We start from the raw sequence: 14977 nt of genomic DNA, 5'->3' as shown, positions 1-14977 counted from the left end.
CTGCTATCCACGCACGCTTCTGACACAGACCACTGTATGTCACTGTTGCTTGCTGGCAAAAATGCTATCAGTGGACACATCGCTGCCCCTGTAAATGTGATTCACTGACTGTTGTGCACACACGCTGCTTGCCTCAACTTCTCTCGATCCACACTGCTGACACTGACCACTGTCCATGCTCAGTTCTGGTAACCAACATCCATCCAAACTGACTATACCAACTTCTGTCCATCCACTCTCCGACTACAGACTGATGCATCTAAAAGTATCTATGCACTGACCGTTGTCCGAGCACTCTTTTAGTAATAACTGATCGCATGCAGAAAACTGCTTGCAGTGGCCACTTTGTACCCACGCTGCGGGCTCCGATTGCTGCCCACTTAACCTATCAACACAGGACACTCTCCATGCACAATGCCAACCTGGCCGCTGTGTGTTTACACAACGTGCACTTACCACTGTCCTTAACAACGCACTGAAACGGGTCATGCCTGTGGACTATGCTGCCCAGGCATAGTTCCAACGAAAGCTTCTGTCCAAACCTGCTGCCAGCATTGGACGCTGTCACTGTACAATGATCATCATCCAAAGACGGTCTTGCACCGACCACTGTCAATGCGAACTGCTGACCCACACTAAGGACACTGGCTGTGTTTATGTAAACTGCACTCGCGCAGCCTAATTTCCGTTGGTTCCGTCACCATTCACCTCCTTTGCCCAGTTCCTTCAAAGACTATTGTCCGTGCAAATGTCAGTTGTATTGCCATTCTTGGCACTAGATTTTTTGCACGAACACTGGTGGCATTGATCACTGCCAATGCACTGCACACGAACGATACGTACTGCTGTCATCAATAGTTCCTCTGCTACTCATGCACACTGTCAACGTAGATGTATCGTCTGTAACCACAGCTGCCTGTCCCTCTTGTCCTTGCAAGCTGATGGCTCAGATCAATGTCCTTGCACGCCTCTGGCACGGTCTGTACTTAGAATTGTCTGTGCTGACCACCTTCCGCGCACACTAAATGTATGACTGCTGTCTGTACCAACAGCTGACATCATTACTGCCACTTACACGTCGCTTGCACTGACCTTTGCCCTTTCACACTGTCTAGGCTGTATGGTCGCTGGCACTGGCCTCCCTCTCTGCGCGTTGCTTGGCATTGTCTGTAGTGCAAGGGTGGCACTGAATGTCGCCATTGACCGCTGCCTGTGCACAGTTTTATCCCGTGCACACTTTGGCGTTGACTGCTTTACGTGTATACAGCCAGCACTGTCATTTTTTGGAACGGGTTGCTTTTTTTGTAAGAAAAATTATTTCTCTTTTAAAAGTCCATATGCATGATCTGTTTCATTTAAAGCACTAAAAACTAAATGCGACAAAATCCTCAAAAAGTAGAGTACTTCATCAAATCCACTTCAGACCACTAGTTCCAATATTTTATAGTAGACTTACTTCTGTATAATTAAAGGCGTATTTTGCAACCTCTATAAATTCAGCTATAGCATAATTATCGTTTAAGTCATTGGAAGACAATAACAATGCCAAGGCTAAATCATGCGCATAAACCCCTTCCTCTGGAAATCACGATGCAGCTGCTTATGATTGCCCTTTCATTAAATGTCTTACGTTGGAGAATGTGCACCTAATCGAAAGTAGATGACCTCGGATCAGTTTTCGGCTTACTGTTCTGCAGGTTGCATCCATCGCACTCATGCACGTTTGGACATCAATTATGGATGTCTTCCTAACGCAAGAATGCATCCAATTGAATACATGTTATATATTTTTGGTTGAATGAGATTTAATGAATTACTCGTATGATTGTATACATTTGTTTTGAATGTAATGTGCTGTACGTATTTTATAGTATGTAAAGTTTTGTTAACTATACTCACACTAAATAAATGCATACAATAATTTGAGCAGAACTCTCCCCAGCGCAACATGATTCCGACATACAAAGATAACATGTTTTAAATCTTCATTCTTCCCCAACCCACACTTATCAGATCGTTTTACTTTCCCCGCGTCTATGCACGATCATTTAGCTCAATACATTCAATCGCATTCTTGTAATTAGTTTCCTAAAACGATAGGACGCATTTTAATCTAAATGGACCGGAGCCCTGCGATGTACTTCTCATTCTCCAGCACCTTTTTATCGTTCATTTCCGGTGTTAGTTTCCCCTCTCGATTCAACATATCTGGATAGTCCACCCCATTCCAAGAATAGATACTTAACTATCTTCACCCAGGAATAGCTAGCCCTGGACGATGATGCCCAGGTTTCTTTAAACATGAATTCCAAGCCCCACAATGTTTTTGTAATAGCCTTTGATTGTGTGAAGTCCAGCCAGTAGTGGACAACCATGGATGTTCGCAGAAACCTGTTTTGTAAAAAAAAAAATGTGCATGTAACCTCCACCGCGAATTTCAGCGACGTGAAGCAAAATGCTATTTACTTTTGACGCTTAGTTCAACATGTATACACCGGTTAAAGGCCTGGGCTCCTCATTTAAATAAGGAATGAATGATGGCTCTCTACTTGGACTCTACAGATGTCAAAATCATATACATATATAGTAACCAGCTACTGCTGCAATTATACACAACTGGCTCTGACCTAAGTACATGCACGTTTGCTGGCACTGGGTTCTGTTTGAATGCATATCTGTACACTGCCAGCACTAACTGCTCAAGATGCACACGGCAGGAACTGAAGGCAGTTAGTACTTGTATATTCCTGACACTATTATTAATACACATACCCAAACTGGGCACTGCTTGGATTGCAGCACCCATTGGCTGATGATGGTTGCATTGAGCACATACCACTAGCAGTTATATATATTTAGATCGCACAGGTAAATATAACTTGGAGATCTGCACCAGATAAACCCCCCCCCTCACTAGCAATGATCATCCTTGGTCCAGAGTACGTTACCCACGGGTAGTGGGTAAGGGCTAGTTGTACAGATAACTTCTGGGATACCTACACCCAACAGACACTGGGGCCCTGAACTGAAAACGCAAAACCAACCCTTTCTGGACTGACATCACCACAATCCTATGAATTGGGAGATGCATACGATCCGTATTCATAAGTACAATAATCATTTTTTTTGGGTTGGGTTTAGGCTTTTTTGTCAGTACTGATTTTTGCATCATTGTTGCAACTCCAAGTGAGGGGACGACCTGCTGTGCGAATGCCACATTCTCCATGCATATATATCCCTTTCACTTGGCCTCAATTGAAGAAGCATTGTCTTTGGATTTGTGCCCAACATAAACCCAGTTTGGAGTGATTAACCCCAATGAAGGTCCCATGCTTTGGTGACCTCTCCTTGATTGCATGTTTTCTTCCTTCTCTGATGCACTGCATTTTGCCAGGACAGTAAATCTAAGCTATTGTAGCATTGGCCCTGACTGGACAATTCATTTCTTCTTAGTGCGGGTGTCAGACCTGGTTGCCGTGTGGAACTATAATGCTGCCAGAATCTCAGTTGTTTGTAATTGCCATTTTTAGCTTTTGGTTCGCGAGTGTATCCAAACACCTATGCTATGATTGTCATAAAGGGGGGGTGGCGTTCTGGGATGGAGTATAAGCCAGTGCTTTAATCATGTTCCAACCTCTTTACACTCACACTCTGCATATTGGTGGCCCGTAGCACAAGACGGCATCAGCGATTGGCCCTTTCTTGCTGGTATTCAGATGTTGCCTGTGCATGCTTTTGACAAACGTTTTGTATCTGGAAAGCGCCCTCGCTTATCTGACTGGTCTTTCTCATTCACTTGCAGAAGTGTAAGATATCGGTTTTGCTTGATGATGTAGCAGCTTTGAGAAGCAATACATCTGCCTTTTTATTGCTCCCCGCCCCGTAGATGATTAACGTTATTGCCCTTTCTAATGTACTTTTTACCATTCAGCCCACTATGCAGGTTATCGGGTAATATTATCCCCGTTTATAATGTCAGAGCAGGACGTATTGGCGCAGGCTGATTCTGCGTGACCGCTTTGTCGCAGCGGACATTTTGGCACACCCATTTAGGTGCAGGAACGTTTCGCCGCCGGTATGTTTTGGCGCAAGGGATGCCGAAAATGGACAATATTGCAGATGCATTTTTTAACATTTATATGCACAGTGTTTGATTCCGGTCACTGCGATAAATGCTCTGGACCTGTGTGACACGTAGCAGGACATTCCCATATTTCTAAGAATGGAGTTGAAAGGAGGTCGTTATACCTTTTTGCTCTTGTGTCCTATACAGTGAAATTGAGCAACAGGTCCCATGCAGAACTTCTCTTGCCCTCTTTGGGGGTTTGTGTAAGGCATGTTTTAGAAGTTGGCAGCCTCCTTCATTCACGCTCGCTCACCATGGTATACACAGATTACCTGCACTTTCAGATAAATGCAAGAGAAGGATCCATCGAGGCATGGCAGCGGGGCTCCTCTCGTAGCCTCTGGGAAAATATGTAAAAAACTTTAAATATTTAAGTATGTTTTGGCAAGACACTGACATTATTTTTCTTTTAATGACAATGCCACTGCAAAACATACTGAAATATATAACTATTTTTTTTTAAATTACAATAAATAATGATGGTGTTGAAATATGTCACTTGTGCGCACACCAACTACAAGATGGGTTTGTCCGGGTTTGGGCTAATGGTTAAGACATCCGCCACAGAGGCTTTCATGTCCCCTGGTTCGTGGCTAAACGGAACCTTTTTTTATTTTTCTATTAAAATAAAAATAATGGAATGTTTTTCACATTGGTTTAGCTCGGCCACAAACCATGGCACGCCAGACTGTTTGACGGAGAACTTAACCGCAAGACCAAACTCCTCCTGTAATTTCAATGTGCACAAGTTACATATCTCACCACCGTAATTCCATATTTAAATTTACATTTTTTTAAAAAACATATTTCGCCTCTACCGCTTAGGGAAGCACACTACTTTACAAAAATGTTTTGAATGATTACTTCCCCCTCGGCCTTCAGTCCTGCCTCTCTAGCAACTTTCTGTCCCCTTCTACCTCCCACATTCCATCACCTACTACTGTCCCCCTTTACCTGACTCTCTGCTTCCATCCCTCTGAGCTTTTTATTCTCTTCCATCCAGCTACAGCCTTTCATTCATGGGAGCAGCGGATCATTCTTTGCAAATTCAACACGTTAACAGGGACAGTACCCGTCAACGTGCTGCATTTGCAAAGAATTATGCTTTTCAATTTGGCATGAGAAAGTTTAGACATGGCTGCAATGTCAGCCACGTCCAATCGTCCCTAATCGCCTGCGCCAGAAAGGCTTCTGCGCCAAAATGGGCATGCCGAATCAGCCGCTGCGCCGAACTGGCTGCACCGAACCGGTCCGCGGCTAAACAGCGGCGTCAAAAGAGGGAATACCGTATAATGTCACCATACATATAGTGGCTGTGAAACGGCATAGGGGACAATATATGGGGTAAATGGTAGCGGTGTCACAGGGGTGTCTCCCGCATGTCCAAATGATAATGTCGCCGGAAAATAAACGACATTTTTGCATGCCGACATTTTTGTGAGTACATTATCACATGGAAAAACCCTATTTCGGTCCGTATGTAGTATAAAAAAAAAAAATGGAATACTGGAATGGATTGCATCTTCTACCGCATACGAGGTATTAAGCCCTGTTCTTGATTTTTGGCAAATTGATGAAGCATCTGTACACTGTTATGGACCATAAGTGTTTCATAGTGTTGAATTATGCTGATGGCTCAATAATAGTGACCGTGAAACATGCTAATCTCGCACTTTCAAAATATGATCATGTTTTGACCACTTGGTTACGTGGGAGTTAAACTTGGTAAACAGACAACAGACAATAACATGTGAAATCTGTCATTAATAGGTGGGAATATATTGGTATATACGTGTGACTATTGAAATAGCAACAACTAATGCTTGCAGAGGATAGCTATTCATAATCGTGATGGGTTTATTTGACAATTAATGTTGACCTTTAAAGTATTGTCATATGGTTACCCCGTTTTATAGCTTGCTTAATAAATGCCAGTAAATAAGAGACATAGTGATGTTAACTGACAGACGGGTCCTACGTGTGAAATATATTTCAACAGAGAGTTCTTTCGATTTGGCTAATGTGCAGGACATTTGTTAGAATTCTTCTGGATCTGGTTGCTGACAGATGGGTTTCACGGCGGCAGAAATATCAAACGCCATAGCCGCATTGTCAGCGGGGAAAGCAGCGGGGCCGACGGGATCCCCATAGATCTCTATAAAGAATTTAGCACCCCGACTAGAGGAGGTATTCAATGAAGCAATCTCCCGGGGCCGTGTCCCTTAATCTATGCTTGCGGCAAACATAATAGTCTTTCACAAGGGGGGGGTGGGATCCCAAAATATGCAGCTCCTATAGGCCCATATCTCTTATAAATGTAGACGCCAAAATTCTGGTGAAGTGCCTGGCCAGACGTCATCGAAAATAGTCTCCCTAGCATCATCCATAAAGATCAAATGGGATTCATACGGAATAGGCACTCGAGTGACACCATCAGACGGCTGCTGCACATGGTAGCAGGAGATAGAGACCCAGAAGACCTCATTCTGGCAGTAGACGCGGAAAAGGCTTTCGACAAGATGGCAGTGGGACTTCATGTTTAGAGTCCTACCACGCTACGGCTTCCCCCCTCACCTTGTCCAATTGAACTGCTATATAGGGACCCTACTGCCGCTGCCGTAACCAATGGCACTACCTCCCCCGCTTTCGAACTGCAATCAGGCAAACGTTAGGGATGCCCACTGTCGCCTCTGCTATACGCTCTCTCCATAGAACCGATAGTGGTCAAGCTCCGGGCAGACAAGGGATGGGCAGGCATCATACATGGTGGCAAGGAACACCACGTGTCCCTCTACGGCGATAACATGCTACTTTACATTAGCAAAGGTCCCACATCCCTCCCACACACCGAGCGCTACTATTTGACATAGGCCCGGTGGCGGGATATAAAATAAACTGGAGCAAATCTGAGGTCATGCCACTGCGCCCAGACATCCGGGGGTGGGGGGCGCATTCTCTCTGCAAACGCACCATATCAAATATCTGGGCGCCTCATTCGATAACATCAGGGACTTAAACTATCCACAGAAAATAATGGGTATATGTCAGGATCTCGAGAGATGGAATACCCTAGTCCTCTCCTTGACTGGACGGATAAACGCCCTGAAAATGAACTCGTTCCCCAAGCTAATGTTCATTGCAATGATGATGCCAGTCAGCCCGACACCCAAGTCCTTGACAGAACTAGACAAAGCAATCACTAAGTTTATATGGAAAGGGAAGAAGGTGAGAATCTGCCTACCAGTCCTTCAAGGCCAACGGCAGATTAGCAGCCCCATTCCTTAAGGCTTACTACCAAGCGGCTCAAGTGTGCTGGATAAAATGCTGACTGGATGTATCGGACGATTCCAGCTTGAGGGCAATGGAGGTTGAACTGATGAAACCACTTTATCCACTTGAAATCATGCTCACCCCCCCCGCAGCATTGTCCCGCCAAGCATAAAGAAACACCCAATAATAGGGCCCACAATCACCTTGTGGCACAAACTCAGGACTGTGCAAGGGGTACAAACCCGGTACGCACCACCATGGTCCAGCATCCGGGCAAGATTGAACTACGGACTAGTACAGAAAATACACTATAAGCAGGACCAAGAATGGGCCAACATACAGCTGATGGATATATGCGATGAGGGGAAACTACAGACGTTCCAAGACGCACGCATAAAACTGGGCCTGAACATTGGCGACTGCCTCCCATATCACACAATTTGTACCATGATACTTCACCACACGGCACAGCCCCCCCACCCCCCACACACCGACCCCAACCCCCTGGGAGACTGAGATAGAGCAACATCTAGAATCCTTCCCACACCTGCACACCTTCTACCAAATGGCAGTACCGAGTAACCTGGGGCTGAACCACACACTAGCGCACATTTGGTCCGAGGAGCTAGGTGTCCAAATCAGGATATCACACATCCTGGAATACTACACCCCTTCAACACTACACTGGATGGGGATTTCCCAATCAAACAAATGTTGGAGGGAATGCTGCACCACAGGCACGATGGGCCACATATTGTGGCACTACCCTGAGATCTCCCCATACTGGAGGGAAGTGCATAGGCAGATAGGTGACATCAACGGGGCAACCGTCACATTCACACCACAGGTGATGCTACTGGTGGCAGAGGCTGACGATTGGCACGATGACACGCTAGCCCTCAAACTCATAGGCCTATTATTATTCACGGCAAGGAAACTACTGTCATGATCTCTGCTTCCAAAAGGTCAGGGTTTTCCCAACTCCCTTGGAAGCAGATCCATAACCCAGGTTCCGAGTGCCAACCAGTCCCAATTGGGACCTTTTGGACCCAGTCCTGGCGCCAGTGGCACCAGGCTCATAAATATGCCCAGTCCCAGCGCTGGAAGCGCCGGGCTCATAATGCTTGGGTGGACTTACCTGCAGCAAACCATGCTGCTTACTTGCCTGCCAGTTGAGCCTCTGATCCTCTTCTGTTTGGAACTACTTTTCCTGTTGGGTGGGGCAGGAGCCACTCCCTAGATTCAGAACACTGGAACTCTTCTGGAAAGCAGGAACTCTTTTCTTACCTAGGCGTGGCTGTGGAAGGAGACACCTAAGCACTACAGGAGGCTATTTAAACCACACCCGATGGATGAATCTTGCTTTGCACTATTCTGCATCCTCTCCAGCAGAACGCTCATCGTGTCTTCTGCATCTGATCCTGGGCCTAAGGGAAAAGGCTTACCATTTTGAATCCAGTCTTCAGCAACATCTATAAAGACAAGAAAGAACAGGTTAGCATTACGGTCTTCAGTGACAGCTCTTCACTTACCTGGTCCATCGGCTGTCACCAACGCCTCGCGCTGCATTCCGGCATCTGAAAGACAAAGGCTTACCTACTCTTCGTGCGCTCCGGAGGTCTTCACACTGCATTCCGGCATCTGAAAGACAAAAGTTTACCAACTCTTCCCACGCTCCGGAGGCCTTCGGCGCTGCATCCCGCATCTGAAAGACAAAACAAGGTGCGTTTAAAGACATTGGGGAACTTTAATACTCACGTGCCATTACTCCTTTCCACATCTAACCCAGTGGGTATTCCGGCACCCTGCAGCCGCTCCGAACTTGTACCTGCAAAATAAAAAGACAGTTAGAGCGCATCGTGAAGCAGGCAACAAGCGCTTACTTACGTGCTTCCAGGCGCTTCTATTCATCACACGGGCTCCATCTTCAACTCACTTCAGCCCGTCATCCGCCATCGCCGGAACCCTGCAAAACAAGAGACATCATTACTAAAGACTTCAAAGACATTAGAATTACTCGAAACTTACCGTTCGTGCAGTAAATGACGGACAGCAGTCCTCTGAAGTCAAGAGGCCTGCTCCCCTTATCCAGTGAAGAAACTGGTTACAGCACCCTGCCCGAGGCAGATGGAGAGCACAGCGTTCACTTACCTAAGGTGAGAGCGTTAACCTTTGGGGTTCTACAGGAGAAGAGAAAGGGAAGAAGAGAGAGACATTCAATAACCCAGTTCCTTAATCCCATATTTTCTATCTGCAGACATCTTACCCTTCGAGTCAGACATACAGTGCACAGAGGTCCAGCCCAAAGAGCCAGCCGTGTGTTACACATCACCTTTGCAGACAGTATACGCCCAGTCAAGACCGGCGCCTCTACGGGAATCAGGTGAGCGTTACAGAACGCAAAGCCTACCACAAAACTCCCGTCCAGGCGCAATGGAAACCTCGGATACCGACCAGCTAGCCCAGTTACTTGGGGAACTAAGGGCAGAAGTGCATGCAGCCCGTCAGGAAACGAACGCTCTAAGAAGGGAACTGATTATTTCCAAGGAGCGAACAGATGATCTCGCTAGACAATTGCTACAGTCACAAGCCGGACAGACCCCGTTACCCGCATCTGGGGGAAATCTTCCTTCTACATCCTCTATGAATCCAGTGCAGATCAACCTACCTGGGAATGTACCTCTGGCTCTGCCCGAACGATTTTCTGGTGACCCAAAGAGGTTTGCAGTATTTATCAATCAGTGCCGGTTGCATTTCTTATGCCGGCCAGCAGCCTTTCCAACTGATCAAGCTAAAGTAGCTTTCGTGCTTTCGTACCTTAGTGGCAATGCGGCAGACTGGTCGATCCCTCTAGTAAATCAAGATGATCCGGTCCTCCATGATTTTCAAGCTTTTCAGCTCAGTATGGAAAAACTGTTCGCAAGACATTCACAGGGGCAGGCCTTGGACAATGAGCTTCTTTCGTTGCGACAAGGTAATCAAGACCTTTTGGCTTATATTGCGTCTTTCAACAGACTGATAGTGGAAACTCAATGGCCTGAGGACAAAAGGATTACGCTGTTTTATAGAGGTCTACGTGGAGAGCTCAAAGATGTGTTAGCCCAAGTAGTGAATCCCCCACAAGATTGTTCGGACTATATAGACTTAGTCGTTCAAATAGATCACAGACTGCAGAACAGGAAGGCCAATCGTTCCAAGTTTGATGCTCGAGTATTTTCCAAACCGCCAACTCCTTCCAAAGGAGTAGACTCCGGGGAACCCATGCAAATAGGGGGTCTGAAAGGTCCTCTAACACAAAAGGAGCGGGAAAGGAGAAAACAGTTGCAATTATGCCTCTATTGCGGAAACTCAGGGCACTTTCTTCGAGACTGTCCGGTGAAACCTGCCAAGAAGGCAGTAGGAGCTGCAGTTACCAAAGTTACAAACTCTGAGCAGGGAAAAGACCTCGCCCGACAAGAATAGAGGTCCTCTTGCCGAGCGTGAAAACCAGATCCGTGACCTCGCATTTCGTGATACCTATGGTCCTCATTAGCCCTGATAATCCGGATCGATTACATGCAATTGAAGCTTACGTCGACAGCGGTGCCATCGGCAATTATGTGGATCATGAAATGGTTTTGAGGATGAATCTAACTCTTTGTCCCAAGGCTGTAAAGGACGTCATTACTACAGTGGATGGTACGGAGATAGCCTCCGGGCCAGTAACGCATACCACTCAAGAGGTGACGCTAGTAAGTCAAGATGGACACCATGAGAAGATTGTGTTCGATGTGATCAAGGCCCCTCAGTTTCAGATTATTCTAGGAATACCTTGGTTAGAGAAACACAATCCTCTGATCGATTGGCGAGCAAGAACGGTCCAGTTTCCAGAATGTGTCTCTACTTGTCACCCTCCACCTGGTGTTGCACTGGCAGCAATTTCTTCAGAGACTCCCCAGTTACCTCCCGAATACCAAGATGTTTTCCGGAAGGATCAGGCTAACTCTCTACCTCCTCATAGGTCTTATGACTGCCAGATAGACCTGATACCTGGATCTACTCCTCCTTGTAGTAGAATTTATGCCCTCACCGAGCCTGAGAACCTTCACTTTCGACAATACCTGGATCAATACCTGGCAAATGGGTTTATTCGTCCTTCCAAGTCCCCTGCTTCTTCAGCTTTGTTCTTCGTTCCAAAAAAGGAAGGAGACCTTAGAACTTGTATAGATTATCGCTCCCTGAACCAGATCACCGTTAAGAATAGATATCCGTTACCTTTGATCCCTGAACTCCTGGACCAAGTCAGAAAAGCATGCATATATACAAAGCTGGATCTTAGAGGAGCTTACCACTTGGTACGAGTAAAAGAGGGCGATGAATGCAAGACGGCCTTCCGCACCAAGTATGGGCTATTTGAATATCAGGTCATGCCCTTCGGACTTTGCAATGCCCCGGCCGCCTTTCAATATTTTATGAACGATGTCCTCAGAGAGCTCATAGACGTGTGTGTTGTTGTTTACATTGACGACATCCTCGTTTATTCTTCATCGGAATCTGAACATCGGAAACACGTGAAAATGGTCCTCGAAAGATTACGTCAACACAAACTTTTCGCTAAGTTGGAAAAATGTGTTTTCAACGTGACTGAAGTTGAATTCTTGGGATTCATATTATCACCTGGCGGAGTGCGTATGGATTCAAAGAAGGTCGATGCAGTTCTCAAATGGCCATCACCATCCTTCGTAAAAGGTGTGCAAAGCATGTTAGGCTTCGCTAACTTTTACCGCAGGTTTATCCCCGAATTCTCTCGAATAGTCCAGCCCATCATTGCCTTGTTAAAGAAAAACAAACGTTTTGAATGGTCTACCGAGGCGGAACAAGCTTTCCAGGATTTGAAGACTAAATTTATCTCTGCACCAATCTTAAAACACCCTCGCCCCGAACTCCCCTACATCGTGGAAACTGATGCTTCAAGCCTTGCCATGGGGGCAGTTCTATCACAAAAGGACCCGGTAACCAATCAGTTGCATCCCGTGGCATTTTGGTCCCGCAAATTCTCGCCTCCTGAAATCAATTACACGATTACTGACAAGGAACTTCTGGCTATCAAGTCTGCCTTTAAGGCTTGGCGGCATTATCTGCTGGGGGCCCGACACACCGTTACTGTGATTACGGATCACCGAAACCTGCAATATTTGAAAACCGCAAAAGCCCAATCCTCTAGACAACTCCGTTGGGCATTATTCTTTGCCGAGTTTGACTTCATAATTACCTATCGACCTGGTACAAAGAACGGTAAAGCTGATGCCCTTTCTCGGATGGGAGTGGAAGAACATTTGATCAACCCTAAACCTGTACCAATCATTCCCGAACAAAGAATTCTGGGTGTAATCGCCACAGAATCCATAGAGGAAGTTAAGGATAAAGCCAGGCAACTTGTAACTCCAGCAGACATACAGAATTGGCATCTGCAGGGAAAGGACTTTGCAGTAAAGGACAACTTATTGTATTTCCAAGAACGATTATACCTACCCAGCAGAGATTTACAGAAAAAAGTAATCTCTTGTTATCACGATTCTTTAATGGAAGGACATCCCGGTATGGCAAAGACCTCAGAAAAGATCAAGCGCTACTTCTGGTGGCCGTCTTGGAAAAAAGATATCAGAGACTTTATAATGTCCTGTGGAGTATGCGCCCAAAACAAGAGTCAAAAGGAAAGACCAGCAGGCCTCTTACGCCCTATTGACATGCCACCTCGCCCTTGGCATACGCTTTCTATGGACTGCATCACCGATCTACCTCCATGCTCCGGATACAATACGATTCTAGTAATCGTGGACTTATTCTCCAAGATGGCGCATTTCATTCCGCTCAAAGGCTTGCCAACAGCAGCAACTCTGGCCCGAGAATTTCTCGAAAACATCGTCCGACTGCATGGTTTTCCTTCGGTTCTAATTTCGGATCGAGGTAGTCCAATTTATTTCTCATTTTTGGCGAAGTTGCTGTTGGTCGGCTCAAATTGATGTGAGACTATCGACCAGTCACCACCCTCAGACCGACGGACAAACCGAGAGGACCAATCAAACTCTGGAACAGTATTTACGCTGCATGCTGCAACAAACTGAAAAAACTTGGAAAGACATCCTTTGGATAGCCGAATATGCCTACAATAACTCTGTCCATTCGGGAACTGGGAAAACCCCGTTTTTTCTTTTGTACGGCAGTCACCCTCGAACCTCGGAGTTGGATCCCCTCCAAGATCTTGAAACACCAGCAGTAGACTACCTGCATTCTACAATCACCCAAGCCTTTAAGGAAGCTGTTTCTCACCTTCAAAGGGCTAAAGAACAATACAAGAAAGGAGCAGATCAACATCGGAAGGAAGCCCCTCAATATCAAGTAGGGGATCAAGTCTGGTTATCCACCAAATATCTACCTCTAAAAGGGCCACGCACATTCAACCCAGGATACCTTGGTCCCTATTCCATCACTACCATAGTAAACCCAGTAGCGGTCAAGTTGGACTTGCCCCCGCACATAAAGATACATCCGGTCTTCCACGTCTCTCTATTAAAACCCGTGCAACCTCAAACCCGACTAACTAAATCTCCAAAACCTATCCTAGTTGATGGAGAACTCGAGTTTGAAGTCAAAAGCATTCTGGACTCCAAGATCTCCAAATCTAAACTATTTTACCTAATTGACTGGAAAGGCTACGGCCCCCAAGAGAGATCCTGGGAACCTGCTGAATATGTCCACGCTCCTCGCCTAATCAAAAGATTTCACCGAACATTTCCTGACAAGCCAAAACCCCCGGAGAAGCCCGGTTTGGGAGGGGCCTTGAGGGGGGTACTGTCATGATCTCTGCTTCCAAAAGGTCAGGGTTTTCCCAACTCCCTTGGAAGCAGATCCATAACCCAGGTTCCGAGTGCCAACCAGTCCCAATTGGGACCTTTTGGACCCAGTCCTGGCGCCAGTGGCACCAGGCTCATAAATATGCCCAGTCCCAGCGCTGGAAGCGCCGGGCTCATAATGCTTGGGTGGACTTACCTGCAGCAAACCATGCTGCTTACTTGCCTGCCAGTTGAGCCTCTGATCCTCTTCTGTTTGGAACTACTTTTCCTGTTGGGTGGGGCAGGAGCCACTCCCTAGATTCAGAACACTGGAACTCTTCTGGAAAGCAGGAACTCTTTTCTTACCTAGGCGTGGCTGTGGAAGGAGACACCTAAGCACTACAGGAGGCTATTTAAACCACACCCGATGGATGAATCTTGCTTTGCGTTATTCTGCATCCTCTGCAGCAGAACGCTCATTGTGTCTTCTGCATCTGATCCTGGGCCTAAGGGAAAAGGCTTACCATTTTGAATCCAGTCTTCAGCAACACCTATAAAGACAAGAAAGAACAGGTTAGCATTACGGTCTTCAGTGACAGCTCTTCACTTACCTGGTCCATCGGCTGTCACCAACGCCTCGCGCTGCATTCCGGCATCTGAAAGACAAAGGCTTACCTACTCTTCGTGCGCTCCGGAGGTCTTCACACTGCATTCCGGCATCTGAAAGACAAAAGTTTACCAACTCTTCCCACGCTCCGGAGGCCTTCGG

General features: G+C 46.3%; 1 protein-coding gene across 1 annotated transcript in view; it reads left to right on the top strand.

Moving 5' to 3' along the window:
• RAB3GAP2 (RAB3 GTPase activating non-catalytic protein subunit 2) overlaps positions 1–14977 on the top strand; it is a 2371691-nt gene that overhangs the window by 548 nt on the left and 2356166 nt on the right. The gene's annotated exons all lie outside the window — the stretch shown is intronic.

The sequence above is a fragment of the Ambystoma mexicanum genome, chromosome 4q (assembly GCF_040938575.1).
Source record: "Ambystoma mexicanum isolate Mex_15411 chromosome 4q, UKY_AmexF1_1, whole genome shotgun sequence".
Taxonomy (NCBI): Eukaryota; Metazoa; Chordata; class Amphibia; order Caudata; family Ambystomatidae; genus Ambystoma; species Ambystoma mexicanum.
Note: the sequence above shows the minus strand (reverse complement) of the source record. Positions and strands in the feature narration are given on the sequence as shown.